We start from the raw sequence: 18,650 nt of genomic DNA, 5'->3' as shown, positions 1-18,650 counted from the left end.
TAACAGAAATAAAAACAAAAATAAATAAATGGGACTTAATTAAACTTAAAAGCTTTTGCACAGCAAAGGAAACCATAAACAAGACAAAAAGACAACCCTCAGAATGGGAGAAAATATTTGCAAATGAAACAACAAAGGATTAATCTCCAAAATATACAAGCAGCTCATGGAGCTCAATATCAAAACAACAAACAATACAGTTAAAAAATGGGTGGGGGCTTCCCTGGTGGCGCAGTGGTTGAGAGTCTGCCTGCTGATGCAGGGGACACGGGTTCGTGCCCTGGTCCAGGAAGATCCCACATGCTGCGTGAGCCATGGCTGCTGAGCCTGCGCATCCGGAGCCTGTGCTCCGTAACAGGAGAGGTCACAACCGGGAGAGGCCCGCGTACCGCACAAAAAAAAAAAAAAATGGGTGGAAGACCTAAATAGACATTTCACCAAGCAAGACATACAGATGGCCAAGAGGCACATGAAAAGATACTTAACATCACTATTAGAGAAATGCAAATCAAAACTACAATGAAGTATCACCTTACGCCAGTCTGAATGGCCATTATCAAAAAATCTAGAAACAATAAATGCTGGGAAGGGTGTGGTGAAAAGGGAACCCTCCTGCACTGTTTGTGGGAATGTAAATCGATACAGCCATTGTGCAGAACAGTATGGAGGTTCCTTAAAAAACTAAAAATAGAACTACCACATGACCCAGCAATCCCACTACCGGGCATATACCCTGAGAAAACCATAGTTCAAAAAGAAACATGTACCACAATGTTCATTGCAGCACTATTTACAATAGCCAGGACATGGAAGCAACCTAAGTGTCCATCGACAGATGAATGGATAAAGAAGATGTAGCACATATATACAATGGAATATTATTCAGCCATAAAAAGAAACGAAATTGAGTTATTTGTAGTGAGGTGGATGGACTTAGAGTTTGTCATACAGAGTGAAGTAAGTCAGAAAGAGAAAAACAAATACCGTATGCTAACACATATATATGGAATCTAAAAAAAAAAAAGGTACTGATGAACCTAGGGGCAGGACAGAAATAAAGAGGCAGACATAGAAAATGGACTTGAGGACATGGGGTGGGAGGGTAAAGCTGGGGCAAAGTGAGAGTAGCATCGACATATATACACTACTGAATGTAAAATAGTTGGCTGGTGGGAAGCAGCAGCATAGCACAAGGAGATCAGCTCTGTGCTCTGCGATGACCTAGAGGGGTAGAATAGAGAGGAGGCGACGGAGACTCAAGAGGGATGGGATATGGAGACATGTGTATGCATATGGCTGAGTCGCTTTGTTGTGCAACAGAAACTAACACAGTATTGTGAAGCAATTATACTCCGATAAAGATCTATTTTAAAAAACGGTTACTTCTAGGGTGATAGAAATGGGGTGGATAATATTGCTTTTCATTATTAATCTCTAAATTACTGATTTCTTTAAACTAAAAGTATGCAGTGTGTGTGTGAGAGAAGGACAGAGACAGAGAGTGGGAGAAAAATGTGTTGGTATTACAGAGGGAAAAAGTTTAATGTTTCAGGATGAATGTATAAGTGACAATATGCAGAAAATTATTAGGAGGAGGTCCTTATTTTAAGCAATGCATGTGGAATTTAAACAGGAACAGATCTGCAAGACCTTTTTGCCATCAAGAAACCTTGGGATATTTATGCTAATATTCCAACCCCCTGTCCAGTTACAATTTATTACCTCAGATGTAAGCAGGTTTGAAGTAGTTATTTGTCAAATAATAAAGTTTAAAATCTCAAGTATCTACAGGTAAATGTGTATTTTACTGGACATATATAACTATTCATGTGCTCATTCATGTCCTCGCTTGCCATTAAACTTTGGTCAATCATCTGTTTTTCTGTAATAGCGACCAATGCCCCTTTGAGGAAAACAAGTCAGTAGTGATATGTGTGTCTGCCTTCAGCATGGGATTGTGTTCTCTACCTTGATTACCACAACAGAAAAGCACATCGCGTGGCAGTGAAGTAGGCATGGCTGTGACATGACTCAGGAGTCAGCTTCCCAGAGTCAAAAGAAAACAAAAGAAATACAATCTCAGAAGAAATACTTCTTGACTTCTGGGGAAATCAATCTTCCTGAGGAGGACAACTACATGAATGACTATGAACCTCCAAGAGACTTTTAAATTCAATTCCAATTTTAGTTGTACATTCCAGCAAATACTGACACAGTATAAACATCAACAGCAATTTATTTATATGTCAAGAGTGGGAAAAAATGTTTTTGAAAACTACTTACCACAGTCGGTAGATGCAAACGCTGACATGCCCAAAGTTAGTGCATCAGCTAGGAGTGGATTGCTGGGAGAATTGTTTTCAGTGTGACTCCGAATGATTAAAATCCTCAGTCAGACTGTAACCAAGTGAAATGTAATGTCAGCCTAGTTCTAATTTTAGTTCATGGTCAAAGCTGAGAATAGCAAAAATCACATGGAGCTTCTGCACAAAGGATCAGCTGATAAAGTATGTGAGTGCATTCCGTACACTGCAAAATGCTGCACTGCAGGTATTATAAAACCATTAGGCGTAACTATTTCTAAGCTCCTGAAAAATAATTCCTATTGAAAGTCCTTCCACTTTTCATGATTTATACCTTTTGAGTATTTAATAGAATTTAATGAATCTGTTCCAAGCAAAGAAATTGAGAAATACACAGATGTATGGCATAACAAAAACCCTACCTAGGAAGCCATAGATATTTAAATATTTAAAGTTTCAACTGCTTCAGAAAAAAAGAAAAATGAAGGTGTGGAGAATTTCAGGTAACAGATGAGCCCCAAGCTTCTGCTGCACCCAAGTTTCAGATTTAGTTATCTCTTAATTCTCATCTTTTCAGACTTCAAAAATAGGAGTTAATTCCAAGTTCTTTAAAAATACATGTATTTATTTTTTGAGTTGGTAATATATGAACATGGAACAAAATTCAAAAGATGATGAACACTTCTCACCTCCAGCCATTAAGTTCTCTTCTCTGAAGGCAACCACAATTGACAGTTACTTGTGCGCCCTTCCAATGATGGTCTGTGAATTTACAAGCATGAATATGTCTATATTCTTTAAAAGCGCACACACATGCTGGTATGCACACACACACACATGGTAGCATACTATATACATTGTTCTATACCATGTTTTCTTACTCAGAATATCTTGAAAATTGTTTTACGTTAGCATATTTAGAGTTACATCCTTCTTTTTAATGCCTACATAGCATTTTGGTGTGTAGGTTGGTCATCATTTGTTTAGTCACTTGGACACTTCCAACAACCTCAGTACTTTTAAATGCCTGATTATTCCATAGAAATTCTCTAATGCTTCTATAGTGAATAGGCTCAGAGAGGTTGCTCAAGATTACAGAAAGAGTAAAGAAGATCACAGAACCTAAGCTCTAGTCTCCCAGTCCAGAGAGTTTGCACCATCCCCCATGTGGCTGCCTTGAATATGTTCATAAGTCAACACTGAAGTTCAGGGAGGAGTTCTGTTTCCATTTAAAAGACGACTAGGGCTTCCCTCGTGGTGCAGTGGTTGAGAGTCCACCTGCCGATGCAGGGGACACGGGTTCGTGCCCTGGTCCGCGAAGATCCCACATGCCTCAGAACGGCTGGGCCCGTGAGCCGTGGCCGCTGAGCCTGCGCGTCTGGAGCCTGTGCTCCACAACAGGAAAGGCCACAACAGTGAAAGGCCTGTGTACCGCAAAAAAAAAAAAAACCAACCAAACAAAGACTAAATTGTCCCTGTGGAAACAATTTAGATTTATTTCTGCCTTTGGCATTGTCTACAATTAAATTTTAATTTGACAATGTTTATAGAAAACCCATAAATTTCTAAGCTTTTCTCTCCTTCTCTTATCTAGCCTCTTATTTTCCATACTCAGATCTAAGAGTCAACACTGCCAGAAGGGAGACCAGTTGAGAAGTTGTTAAAGTGATCTACACTAGAGAAATGGCAGGGAGAGTGGGGAAAAGTGAACAGATTTATGAGCTATTTATGAAGGAGATTACAGTTTTAGTGATTTGAGGACAACAGGGGATTAGAGAGAAAGAAGAGATAAGGTGTGTATAGTGAATATCTGTCATTCATGGCTGCCCCAAATCTTGCGAACACCTTCTCCATAGTTTGATAACCCCCTCATTGTGAATCCCACTTTACCAAGATAGAATTAAGGGAAAAAATCCCAGTCTCCCTTGCTACTGGATTAGGGAATGTGACTGAGGTTCTGCTAATCATATACTTTGATTTTAGACGCAAAGAATGTGAGGAAAGAGGCTGGGTGACTGCAGTCCATTTTTGCTGGTATGCGTACAGCAGACAATATATTCAGGGGTCAGTTTTGGCAGCAAGAGTTTCCTGACCACAGTAGACACAGCTAGCTCTGGAGACAGCCTCAGCAGCACCCTTACTAGGCCAGTTCTGTATTGTAGCTCCAGGAGTTCTTTTGTGAACTAATATCCCATCCTTAAACTTGCTAGGGAGAATTCTGTTATCTGCATCTGAGAAAATGACACAACTATTTTAACGGTTTCGTGTTATGTTTCCAAAAATATTCTTACATTGCTATTTCTTCATATACCAATTTCAGAATCACCTATTGACTTTGTACCATGAAAGATGAAAATTCTGTGGTCTCAAACCACCCACTCATTATCCTGTATCTCTCCTTCTCCTGTCCTCACAATCTAGTTCTACCACAATTTTTGTTAAATCAGTATTCATTATTATTATGAAAATATTATTCATAGATGAACTAAATAGTGGATATGATTACATTCCTTTGCTTTGGAACTTTGTTTTTTCTGGAGTTAAGTGTACTTTTTAAACTTGCTTAATTTTCTGTGTACCTATTACTATATCTTTATATACTTGAATATCCCAGCTCCCACTTGTACCTTGGACAAGTTATTTAATTTCTCTGTGCCTCAGTTCTTTATTGGTAAAATGCAGATAAAAATTAGGGCTTCTCATGGGCTTTTGTGAGTATTAAGTGAGTTAACATATGAAAGAGCTTGGACAATGCCTGAACGTAATAAGTACTCAGTGAGGGTTTGTTATTATTTCCACCCTCCAGTAGTGGAGCCAGGAGAAGGGAGGAGCTGGGTGTGGATTTGAATGCCATATGATCATAAGAAGATTGGCTAAGTCTAAAGGCATTTTCTTCTGTGACTGAGACGAAATTAAGGAGAAGAAAGCTTTACAGTGAAGGGGAGATAAACGAGCTCATCTTAAGTGGCTTCACTCTTCACACAAAGTATCTCATTTTACATTGTTGCACACATTGGTTTATCCTTTCCTGTCATTGTGTGTTTCCAGCTGCTTGGTGCCCAGGTTTGCATTCTGAGGTCCCTCAGGAATATATTTCATTGGAATCTATGGCCCTGACTGCATTCAATTGCAATGCTTGTGTTTAGAAAAAGAAAACAAATCTAGAAGAGGGCCAAGTGGGATGGCCAGGTGAGAGAGGGAATAAAAAGCACATTAAAAATATAACGTCATCCGAAAGAACTCAAAGCAGGACTCGAAGAGATATTTGTACACACCATGTTCATCACAACAATATTCACAATATCCAAGAAGTGGAAGCAACACATGTATCCACTGACAGATGACTGGATAAAGAAATTGTGGTGTACACCTACAATGGAATATCACATGCTACAACATGGATGAAACTTGAGAACATTATGCTAAATGAAAAATTTTAAAAAGTCACGAAAGAACAAATTATATATCATTCTACTCACATGAAGTACCTAGAGTAGTCAAAGTCACAAAAACAGAAAGTAGAAAGGTGGTTAATAAAATGAGGAAATGTTCATGATACCAGTTACAAGAAAGAAAACGTTACAGACCTTTTGTTCTATTCAGGTATTCACTTGATTGGATGAGTCCTACCCACATGAAGGGGTGAAATCTGCTTTACTCTGTCTACCTATTCAAATGTTAATATCATCCAGAAACACCGTCACAGACATACCCAGAATAATGTGTGACAAATGTCTGGGCATCCTGAGGCCCAGCCAAGTTGACACATAAATTAGCCATCACAGTAGGCATCCCTATTGTACGCACAAAAAATCCAAGGTTTAGAGAGAGTAAGGGACTTGTCAAAGACACAGCTGGAAAATAGCTGAGCTAAATTCCAACTCAAAGGGATCTAGCCCCCGAATCTTGATCATTGGGCTATTCTGCTTCCTCTTAAAAACAAGGTTATGGAAGTTACACAGAACTATATGTGTAGATGGACACAATATCAAAGCAATTCTTTTTATGACTGCTTAATTTGTCTATTGAGAGGCAGTGAATGAAGATGGGAGAACACATGTAAAAGTAACAGGGGGCTGAGAATAGTTCATGCTACCTCGTTCTATTTCCTTTTCACCCTATTCCACCATAACCTGTGTTAATAAATGCAGAAATTTAGAGAAAGATTGTAACGTTTTTAAACACATAACACCAAGTAAAGCAGTTATTACCTTTTTTTTAAATTGATTTTATGAACCTAGAGCGTCTTCTTTTACAAAGTATAATAAAACAATAGGATTAATAGCTGTTTAGTCAAACTTCTTCCCACAAATTCTGACAAGACTACAGTACTATAAGTAATCATATCAAGCATACAAGCCTCTATTTTGTGTGTGACCCATTCATTCAAATAAGAACAGGAGAAAATAATGGAACACAGGGGAAAATGGAAAATAAGAGTGTATTACCTTGGGATTTTTATTTTTATTATTAATTTATTAATTAATTTTTGGCCACGTTGGGTCTTCGTTGCTGTGTGCGGGCTTTCTCTAGTTGTGGCGAGCAGGGGCTACTCTTGGTTGCGGTGCACGGGCTTCTCATTGCGGTGGCTTCTTTTGTTGCCGAGCACAGGCTCTAGGCGTGCGGGCTTCAGTAGTTGTGGCACCGGGCGTAGTTGCTCCACAGCATGTGGGACCTTCCTGGACCAGGGCTCAAACCCGTTTCCCCTGCATTGGCAGGCGGATTCTTAATCACTGCACCACCAGGGAAGTCCCTACCTTGGGATTTTGATATGTAATGCTCTTTTTATGACTCCCCAGAGTCCTTTAATAAAACAAGTAAACTATTAGCAATTTGTCAGAATGCAAGGCTTTGAAACAGAAACACCATATAACTCTGGAGAACAAAGAAAAATAAATATATGAGACTTACCCTCATTTATCAGATCAATAATTTTTCAATGTTAAAAATTCTATCTTGCAAAGATAGAATTTGAAGGCTCTATAACTGCACTTCAAATATTTGAAAGACAAACAAGAATACTTTAAAAACTGATTTGTTCAGCTCTAGAACTTTCTGGAACACTGATATTCTTTAATGTGGAAATGTTCCAGTAAAAAAGGTTGGATGAATGTGTGTGTGTGTGTGTGTGTGTGTGTGTGTGTGTGTGTGTGTGTTTGTGTACCCAAAGTCCTAAATAACAGATCACACACCTGCCCAATATTAGGGAGTTAGCTCTTCTCCATATTTTGATACTTACATTAGAAAGTTATAGCTACATACTAACTTGTTCCACTTTGTCTGACAAAACAGCTATTTCCTCCTGAGATGGTAGGAAATACCATTAGGCACCAAATGTCTTTCCCCTGGAGCTCCGGCTCTCAGATTCTAGTCAGTCTCAAATGACTTCTGCCACATTACTCCATAGAGTTGCAATGTTTTAATAACTTTAATAGTGAAGTTACTAAAATGGCTGAGAAGAGTATTTCATTTTAAGTGTTAATTATTCCCTTTTCCCTATTATTAAGTAAGTGTTTTGTAACAAAAAGTTTATGTATTTCACCAGGCATGTACTTAAAATGTACTTCTGACCTTGAGACTTTTGTGCTGGTTGTCATTTTTGATAGATAAACACACACACACACACACACACACACACACACACACATCATTTCCCTAAACCAATCAACGGTGGAGACACAAGAAAATATTACATGAAAACCATTTATTCTACAGCCTACCGGGGATGGGCCAAAAATTAGAAGGTCATGGAAATGATTTAATCTTCATCTGTGAAAAGTATGCTGTGAATCCAGGTAACAAATATGTCATTTAGCCAACAAAATACAAGTGAACAAAACATAATTTCTCTTATAAATGAAGTGGTTGCCATATTTTTTCCCTTAAACTGTCTTTCTTATGTAAAGATAATTCTCACATGAAATATAGAACCTAGGCAATAGTACTCAATATTATGTAACTTCCTTGGGCAATTTAAACCTAAAATCAGATGAACACAAAATAAAAGCCATTATAATCTTGCTTTGAAAGAAAAGAAAATAGAAAAAAAGATACCCCTTCCAAATATTGACACAAAAATTGCACTGGCTTCCTATATGTTGAATATTTTTACCTCATAAAAAATTGAAAAGATATGCTCCTTCTGCTTTTATTTTTATGCAATGCTTTTTAGTTCTATGGAAATAAAAGTTACACTAAATTTTAAACTTTTCACTGGATAATTTTGTATGAATTACATAATCCTTTGTTTCCAGGATATTGACCCAACTTTTGAGATATTGTATACATTTCAAAGGGGAACTACAAAAATTATTTTTTCATATGTCCACAAATACCATGCAGAACCTTTAATAGCTAATAAAGATAGAAACTATGAGGATTTTTATTGTATTTAGAAAGTATTATAAACTGAAAAGAAACATCTTATGGAAAAAAATGCTATTTTATTGAAACTGGAACGCACTGCATTTATATATCAATATTTTTAATATTCACAAACTTATTTGGGAAACTAGGGCAATAAATGACAGTGGTCGTTTAAAAAATTATGCCATGTCTCTGACAATTTGTCCTGCTCTGTCCAAGCGACACTTGAACCAACGGGGCCCTTCTAATCTTGTGCCAGAAACACAATAAGACTAAGGCCAGGTTCTGGTGCAGTTTGTGAGCCTTTGGCTTGCAGAGTTGTTAGTCTGATGGCTTAGCCTGTGGATTCCTCTCCGTCACATTTGAATATCTAATGTTTCAAATTGTTATAGTCATGTTCAGATTTATATTCATGTCTGCAGTTTCCAATTACTTACTTAGACCTGCCATCAACTTAGTTAACTTGCCTTGGTTACTGCACTCTGAACTCTGGCTGCATTTTTCAAGGAAATTAAACTGCTAAGTTTTTCCAGATAATTGCACTCTGTACAGGCTTTATAACTTTTTTTTTTTTTTTACTTTCCTTTTCACCATATTTTTAGAACGACCTACCACATACTTAGAAGCTTCTTGCAGCAAACTGGAAGTTAAATAGTTTACTGCAAGTTTAACCCAGTCTGATGGCTTCCCTGGGAAGGCGGGTGGTGGGGGGGGGCAGTGTGCTGCCCCTGAGAGGAGGCTGCCACCCGCTCAGCTGAGAAGGTGAGCCCACCTTTAACTGTCCTGACTTCTCCTGTGTCTAACCTAAATTCTTGATCTCCCACCTGTTCTCATTTCTTCCGTCCTCTTAGTAAGACCCATAACAGCTGTTCTCCATGCTGGGCGTTGTAACATTCCACATGGTAAAAGCCTGATACAGATGGCTTCTTCCTAACAGAACTGCCATTTTTCTTGTCATGCTTCGGTTGTTTTTGTGGCTCCCCTCTGGACCGTCTCCAAATTCTTCTGCTCGGTTTTAGCAAGCTGGCCTAGAGTTCCCTCACAGGGCTCTGACTCGCATATGAATTAGCTTGTGGTCAGAGCCCTTCTGCTCAGTACCGGGACTGCCTCCTCCTAATGAATTTATTTCCTTTTAATTCTAAGCTTGCAAACATCAAGGATTCATGATACCTTCAGTGTTCGTCTAAATGCGAATGTGTTCTGTCACACTGAAAAGCCTGTAGTTATTTTGATGGGGTAACAATGGTAACATGACCCATCTGTGGTTTGGCATAAATAGTTCAGAGTTGACCTGGTCTGTCTGATGAGATGTCACTGAAACGTGTGGTGACCTTGAGTTGCTAAAGAGTGAAAATGAGCTTAGGAGAGAAGTGGATCCAGAGAGAACTATTTAGGAAACATTTGGGAGAGAGATGTGGCCAGACTTTTGCCAAGCGCACAGGTGAGTAGTAGGGAAGGGAAGCCAAACTGCAAGGAGTTCAAGACCACCCATTCAATTCTAATTGAACCCAAGTTAGGCAAAGGCAGGAAGGAGCAGGACGGAAGCTTGTCCATTCAGTGTCAGGCAGAGGTAACAATGTGAAAAATGAGTGTTTGGAGTCTTCTTTTAGGCAGAGGGAAATTAGCCATTAAAGAGGTAGGGAGGTTGGTTTTTTTTTTTGCGGTACGCGGGCCTCTCACTGCTGTGGTCTCTCCCGTTGCGGAGCACAGGCTCCGGACGCACAGGCTCAGCAGCCATGGCTCACGGGCCCAGCCGCTCCGCGGCACGTGGGATCTTCCCGGACCGGGGCACGAACCCGTGTCCCCTGCATTGGCAGGCGGACTCTCAACCACTGTGCCACCAGGGAAGCCCGGTAGGGAGGTGTTTTTGTTCGTTTGTTTTTGTTTTGGTGGGGGGGGGGGATTATTTTAAAAATAAGAACAGTTTTCTCTCTCTGTTTATTTTATTAGTTAGGGCAGCACTGTACGGCAGAATTTTCTGTGATGATGGATATATTCTATATCTGCTATGTCCAATATGGTAGCCATTAGCCACATGTGGCTATTTAAATTTATTAAAATTAAAATCAGTTTCTCAGTTACACAAGCCACATTTCAAGTGTGCAACAGCCACAATAATTAAAACTTAAATTTAAATAGTCACATTCGGCTAGTAGGTATTGCACTGGACAGCTTGGAGTTAGGGCATTATTTTGAGATTAGTCTCCAGATAGTGTCTTAAAACAACAAAAGTTTATTTTTCACCTGCATTACATTCAAACCAATCTGTGCTAGTATATGGGGGATGGGGGCTTTGCTGGTGCCCCCACTGTGTGTAGCTGCCATCTTCAACATGCAGGTTTCTCCGCAGTGGAGAGAAAGGAGAGTGTGGAGGAGTTCTTGGGAGGTTTAATGGGCCACATCTGGAAATGGCCTACATCACCTCTACCCATATTCTAATGGCTAGAAATAGATCACACGGCCCTACCTAACTGCAGGCTAAGCTGTACATATTTAACTGTGTGCCCAGAAGGAAAATGTAATGGCTCTATGGACATTCAACATTAAACTTCCACATTTATCAACAATAAATTTTTTTAAATTTAAAGTGTTCTGAGTCTCTAATGACTTAGCTATGAAGAACTGTAAATTAATCTTAACTAGTGTGCCAAGGGAATCTTAACTAGCTTAATTGAGGAATGATTGGGAGAGCAGAGGATCAAAAGGGAGCAAGGCCAGGTTTCCCCTGCCCACTTGGGCCCCCGGGAGCCTGCTGAGATTCCCGGGCCTGAACCTCTGCCCACCGAGGCCCCCTCCAGCCAGCAGGTCCTGAGGGAGTGGGAGGGAGGGAAGGGGGAGCAAAAGTAAAGGCTGGACCCCGGGGACCGGCACCCCTGAGGGCAGCTGGGAGAGGGGAGGAGTTCCTACACCCAACGGGACGCACCCACAGTTAGGGGTCCAGCAGGGACGGGGGAGACCCTGGGGGAGACAGTGGGGGAGGGGCACGAAGGAACGGAAGGGAATGTGGCCAGTGCTTTCCCCGTCCACTTAGGCACCAGGGAGCCTGTTGGACTCCTGGACCTAATCCTCTAACCTCGGAGCCTCCCTCCTGCGGTGCAGAGCCCAAGCCCTGCTACTACACCCTCACCCAGGGCCCTACCTCTGAGACGCTCTCCAACACGCTGGGCCTGAACCCCACCCACACACCCTCAGGGCCCTACCTGCAAACTCGGGAACTCCACGCTCCACAGGCCTCCCTTTCCACGCGCTGCCTCTCCCCTTCTGTGCAGGTCCTAAGCAGAGGCCCCGCCACACTCTTGAACGCGGCCCAGCCTAGGCTCCGCCCCCAGGGCCTTTCCCTGCTGCGTGGGTCCTGAGCCTAGACCCCGCCCCATGCTCAAACATCACACCCCCACCAGCCTAGGTCCCATCCCACCCTAAACCCTGGCCCTACCTAAGTTCTACCCCCGCCTAAACTCCGCCCCCATAGCCAAGGCTTTTTCTTTCTTTTTTCTGCTGCGGTTTTGTTTTACCTTGTTGCAGTTGTTTCCATTATATTTTTATTTTTCCTAATATATTTTTTATCTTTCTAATTTTATTTTGTTTTTTATTCTTTGATATCATACTGCTCCTTTTTTTCTTTCTTTCTTCTTTTTTTAACCATGCCACGAAACTTGCGGGATCTTGGTTCCCAGGCCAGAGGTCGGGCCCAAGCTCCTGTGGTGGGAGCTCTGAGTCCAAACTGCTGGACTAACAGAGAACCTCAGACCCCAGGGAATATCAATCGGAGTGAGGCCTCTGGGAGGTCCTCATCTCAGCACCAAGACCCAGCTCTACCCAACTGCCTGCAAAGTCCAGTGCGGGACGTCTCAGGCCAAACAACCAGTAAGACAGGAATACAGTACCACCCATCAAAAAAAAAAAAAAAAAAAAGACAAAAAAATTTGTTATGGACGAGGGAGCAAGGTAAAACCTACAAGACCAGGTGAATGAAGACGAAATGGGCAACCTGCCTGAAAAAGAATTCAGAGAAATGATAGTAAAGATTATCCTTGGTCTTGGAGGGACAATGGAGAAAATACAAGCAACATTTAACAAGGATCTAGAGGAACTGAGAAGCAAACAAACTGATGAACAACACAATTACTGAAATTAAAATTGCTGTAGAGGGAATCAATGACAGAATAGCTGAGGCAGAAGACCGGATGAGTGAGCTGGAGGATAAAATGGTGGAAATAACTGCCAGGGAGCAGAATAAAGAAGGAAGAGTGAAAAGGGTTGAGGACAGTCTCAGAGACCTCTGGGACAACATTAAACGCACCAACATTCGAATTATAGGGGTCCCAGAGGAAGAAGAGAGGAAGAAAGGGTCTGAGAAAATATTTGAAGAGATTGGAGTCGAAAACTTCCCTAACATGGGAAAGGAGATGGTTGGTCAAGTCCAGGAAGCGCAGAGAGTACCATACAGGATAAACCCAGGGAGAAACATGAGAGACACATATTTATCAAACTGTCAAAAATTAAATACAAAGAAAGAATATTGAAAGCAGCAACGGAAGGGCACCAGGTAACGTTCACGAGAATCCCCATAAGTTTAAAAGCTGATTTTTTGGCAGAAACTCTGCAGGCCAGAAGGGAGTGGCAGGTCATATTTAAAGTGTTGTGGGGGGGGGGGACCTACAACCAGGATTGCTCTACCCAGCAAGGAACTCATTCAGATTCAACGGAGAAATTAAAACCTTTACAGATAAGCAAAAGTTAAGAGGGTTCAGCACTACCAAACCAGCTTTACAAAAAATGCTGGGGGAGCTTCTCTAGGCAGGAAACACAAGAGAAGGAAAAGACCTACAATAACAAACCCAAAACAATTAGGAAAATGGTAATAGGAACATACATATCAATGATTACCTTAAATGTAGAAGGATTAGGTGCTCCACCAAGGGACATAGACTGGCTGGGTGGATGCAAAAATAAGATCCATACATACGCTGTCTACAAGAGACCCACTTCACACCTGGGGACACATTCCAACTGAGAGTGAGGGGATGGAAAAAGATATTCCATGCAAATGGAATTCAAAAGAAAGTTGGAGGGCTTCCCTGGTGGCACAGTTGTTGAGAGTCCGCCTGCCGATGCAGGGGACACGGGTTCGTGCCCCAGTCCGGGAAGATTCCCACATGCCGCAGAGCGGCTAGGCCTGTGAGCCATGGCCACTGAGCCTGCATGTCCAGAGCCTGTGCTCCACAACAGGAGAGGCCACAACAGAGAGAGGCCCGCATACCGCAAAAAAACAAAAACAAAAACAACAACAAAAAAAGAAAGTTGGAGTAGCAATTCTCATATCAGACAGAATAGACTTTAAAATAGGGACCATTACAAGAGATGAGGAAGGACACTATACGGTGATCGGGGGATCAATCCAAGAAGAAGATATAACAATTGTAGATGTTTGTTCACCCAACATAGGAGCACCTCAATGCACGGGGTGGATGCTAACAGCCAGAGAAGGGGAAATCGACAGTAACACAATAATAGTAGGGGACTGGGCTTCCTTGGTGGTGCAGTGGTTGAGAGTCCGCCTGCAGATGCAGGGGACACGGGTTCGGACCCTGGTCCGGGAAGATCCTACATGCCACGGAGCAACTAAGCCCGTGCGCCACAACTACTGAGCCTGTGCTCCAGAGCCTGCGAGCCACAACTACTGAAGCCCACACGCCTAAAGCCTGTGCTCCGCCACAAGAGAAGCCACCGCAATGAGAAGCCCAAGCACCACAACGAAGAGTAGCCCCCGCTCTCCACAACCAGAGAAAGCCCGTGCACAGCAACGAAGACCCAATACAGCCAAAAAATAAAAAAACAAAGACCCCCCCCCAAAACCCCAACTCCATAGAGCTTTAAAAAAAAAAGGGACTTCCCTGGTGGCACAGTGGTTGAGAGTCCGCCTGCCGATGCAGGGGACACGGGTTCTTGCCCCGGTTCGGGAAGATCCCACATGCCGCGGAGCGGCTGGGCCCGTGAGCCATGGCCACTGAGCCTGTGCAGCCAGAGCCTGTGCTCCGCAACAGGAGAGGCCACAACAGTGAGAGGACCACATACCAAAAAAAACCAGAAAACAAAAAACATAAAAGGATGTGTGGGACCATGTTCCAATAAAACTTTATTTATAAAAAAATTATGTAAAGGTAGCTATAAACAACAACACAACAATGATAGTTATACTGTTCAAATGTGGTGAATATGACTATGGACACAGTTGCTTTCTGAAATTCTTTCTGAAAGTGGCAGGGCATAAATCAATAAATCAGTAAGTCAATAAATTAAGTAGTTTCTACTTTTTTGGCATAGTAAATGCAACTGTAATATGGGTATTGTTTTCCCATATAAATAACATTGGAGAATTTGGCTGTGTTATTTCCTGCTTGGCCTCAGATAAGTCATTGCTTTGCTTAATCACATGGTGTAGTGGCATAAATGAATCATTTGTAAACATTTTAAAAAGCAAAATAATGATCCAAGTTCTATAAAATCTAAAATGAGCTTGAAAGCACTAAACATTCTGATTAACTGAGGAATTACAATGAACTATGAAATATACACAACACATAGAAAATGTAACTGTCTTTTGTTCAAAATTTAAAACAAATGTCTTACCAATTATAAGGAGGTTTGAACAGATTCCTTTTCCTCTAGATACTTTTCCTTGTAGCAAGCATAGCCATTCAGAGTCATTCCATAGATACAAGAGCGGCCTCATGGCCATGGTTGCTTCACATTATACTTTTCTGGGTCATTGGCAATGCTTCAATGCTACATGAGGACTTCATTAAAAAACGTAATCAGATCCAGGGCATAGATTTCTTTTGAAGTCAACCAGCACATACTGAGTACTAGTCAGTTGAGCTGGGGCTACTGAGAGGGTTCACAGGCCAGCAGTGAAGACATACTCATCCAGCTACATCACTGCATGAGTCCTGTTGGAGGTGTGGACAAAGAAGGAGAGAGAGAGGAAAAATAAATATTGATTCAAACGTAGGGAGGCACAGTCAGAGGAGGTCTAAAAAAGGAAGTGACTTTTGTTCTGGATTTTCTTCTGGTGGAGAACAGAGTGGAGAAACAAGCCCAGCAAAGGCATGGAAACATGAAATACACTGCATGTTGTTTTCAGGGAACGGGGACTAATTCATTGCGATGGAAGCTTAGGACAATAAAGGGCATAAGAGGATCTTCTAAAACCCAAATTTTGTGCTTACCTCTTTCTAGTTTTTGAGTGCTTGTACCTGGGGAAGATAAGGAACTGTCTGCAAGGACTGAGACCCCAATCCTTTCCTCTGGAAGCCTCAGGATTTTCCTTTGATCATCTCTCGAAGCACGTGATATCGTCTTCATGCTTTGCTACAGGCCACCAGGAACAACTGGGAAGTCACTGCAGGCAGCTTCAGGTTTCACTCTCATGCCTAAAGGAAGCATCCTGTACTCTGAGAATCCCCAATGGCCAGCTCTTCTACAGTTTGGTTCTGGTGTGTAAAGTCTGGCTCAGTAAAGAGAACAGGAGGATGTTGGTAGATCCGGTTCTGAGGTGAACTGACATCATGCTTCTCTCATAAACTACTGCTGCAGAGAATTCATACCACCAAAACTCCTTCCTTTCGGTGCCTGGAGAACACAGGGCCTTCAGGGAGTATTTCAAACTGCTAAGACCCCTAAGACAAACAAAAACTCTCTTTCTTTTAGCTCAATAATACCAGTTCCTCAAACAGCATAAAATCATGGACAATCCTGGCATTTGGAACACGAAGTGAGGTATAGTAGTTTAGCTTTGTATACTTCTTTAGCGTATGTTAATCCACACACATCTAAGTACTTAAACTCTGTTTCTTCAAATGGGGCTAATCATTGCACCTACCTCACAGTGTTTCTGGAGAGACGAAACGAATTAATATACGTAAAGCATTAGCGGTGCCTGACACTATTATAATTATTGTCTCAAATTTTACTCAATTTTTCCCTCTCTACCACTATTTCATGAGCATAGAGGCTAGATGACTCATTAATTAGAAGCTCTTTTATGTGCACTCTGAAAATATTATGCTCAGATGGTACAGCCCTTGCATATTGCTCCCTAAGTGTCTGGGCTCACGTAGGTCCCCTATGTTGCTTGCCTCATGAAAAGCAACACCAAAACCATAACCTGAAGAGCTTGAATGGCCTGTGTCTGTGTGACCTAAGGACAGAGTCTATCTTATTATTAGGTGTACAGTTTGTGAGGCAGGATTGATGAGGCAGGCCTAGTGTGTAAAGGAGACACAGTGATCTAACCTCAGTGAGAAAAGACAGTTTATAGGGAAGGAGCAAAACCACCATGAAGAACTGACTGGAGATACAACTCAACTCTAGAAGCACTGCTCTCCTCCAAGTTACTGGCACAGACCCACTTCCGGTGAAGGCTTTAGTCACCAGCCAGAGTTCTCACTGTGAGGTCAGAAACTTCATCTATCTTCTTCATCTGTATCCACAGTGTATATCCCAGGGCCTGGCACTGAATACATATATTCAGTAATAAATATGTGCAGAATGAACTAGTTAATCAATTACAGGGTGAATGTTAAATAAGTCTGAAGACTTCAAGGAAAGGTTTGTACTTCGGGGCTGTAGGGTAGTGCTGAGTGAGTTCCATCATCTTTCTCAAACCGTAGTTTACTTAGAAGTCAGCAAAGAAATCCATCAAGTGATCTTTGGGACCCACTTTGGAAAGCCATGGGAAATGCCGAAACAGGCCTGTGGGCTCTCTTTTCCCTACGTAACCACTTCTTGGAATGTTTCAAGATTTGGTACATTTTGATCTCTAAAATGGAAATTAATACCAATCTGGCTTCTGTCCTTCAAACTTCCTTCCCTATTGTGCTTCCTTTTCAAAATCAGAGGAACGCCCTACATAATGAATAGAACCTTGATTTTCTTGTTGGGCGCTCCCAACAATAATTTGGGGCCAATAACTTTGGCTTCTGCCCCATGGACATATAGTACCTTCCAACCTCCAGACATACTAGTGACGGACTTGAATTTTCTGGCTTCTTCCCTTTAGTTTCCACCTTTAGGAATACGGCTAAGGCCTTGCTCTAAACAATTCCCGCCCTATGATGTGTGGAGCCCTGTGGATCAGCTACTAGGGCTGTGCTCCTGGCCCCCTCATCCCTCCCAATGGATCCTCTTATCTTAAAGGTCCAACACACAATGGGAAGCAAATCCTTTGCTGAATCCTCAAAGGATGAGAAAAAAGAGAAGGTGGTAATGGCAGGGATTTGGGATACAACAGATAGCTCAAGAGTTTATTCTGAGCCAATGATGTTGGACTTTTAGGGGAACATATTACATACTTATTTCAAAGCTCTTGTTCTCCTAGTTTTCACATTTCTTTTTTTTTTTTGTGGTACACGGGCCTCTCAATGTTGTGGCCTCTCCCGTTGTGGAGCACAGGCTCCGGTCGCGCAGGCTCAGTGGCCATGGCTCACGGGCCCAGCCGCTCCGTGGCATGTGGGATCTTCCCGGACAGGGGCACGAACCCGCGTCCCCTGCATTGGCAGGCGGACTCTCAACCACTACGCCACCAGGGAAGCCCTCACATTTCTTAAGTGAAGGGGACATTTTTACTGATCATGTCATTCTTCACTTAAAATTCTGTAAATGCCATCAACAGGGAATTGGTTAAATTATGGTACATCCTCTCCTCATCTTCCCAGACAGGATCAGTAACTTCTATTAGATGCTCTTATAGCACCCTGTTTTCTCCTACTTAGAAGTTAATTATATTCTTATTTTTATGATTTTTAAATATCTGTCTCGCTCCCTAGACTGTAAGCCCAATGAAGGCAGGAACCATGAGGATGGGCATTGTGTACCCACTGCTTAGCACCACACTTAGTATACAGTAGATGTTTGCATTTAATAAATGCAAACAATAGAATATTATGCAGCCATTTAAAAGTATCATAATGTGGAACCGTT

At 41.7% G+C, this 18,650-nt stretch overlaps 1 protein-coding gene across 1 annotated transcript in view; it reads right to left on the bottom strand.

Moving 5' to 3' along the window:
• Positions 1-11,888, bottom strand: part of LRRC39 (leucine rich repeat containing 39) — a 29,596-nt gene extending 17,708 nt beyond the window's left edge. Inside the window, exons 1-2 of the mRNA XM_082650813.1 lie at positions 11,870-11,888; positions 2,284-2,397 (exon numbers count right to left, since the gene is read on the bottom strand). The gene's annotated coding sequence lies outside the window, so the exon portion shown is untranslated. The remainder of the gene's footprint in view (positions 1-2,283; positions 2,398-11,869) is intronic.
• Positions 11,889-18,650: the final 6,762 nt, after the last annotated feature.

Source organism: Grampus griseus, assembly GCF_964374135.1.
Source record: "Grampus griseus genome assembly, chromosome: 1".
Taxonomy (NCBI): domain Eukaryota; kingdom Metazoa; phylum Chordata; class Mammalia; order Artiodactyla; family Delphinidae; genus Grampus; species Grampus griseus.
The sequence above is the reverse complement of the archived record's forward strand: the minus strand, read 5'-3'. Positions and strand labels throughout refer to the sequence as shown.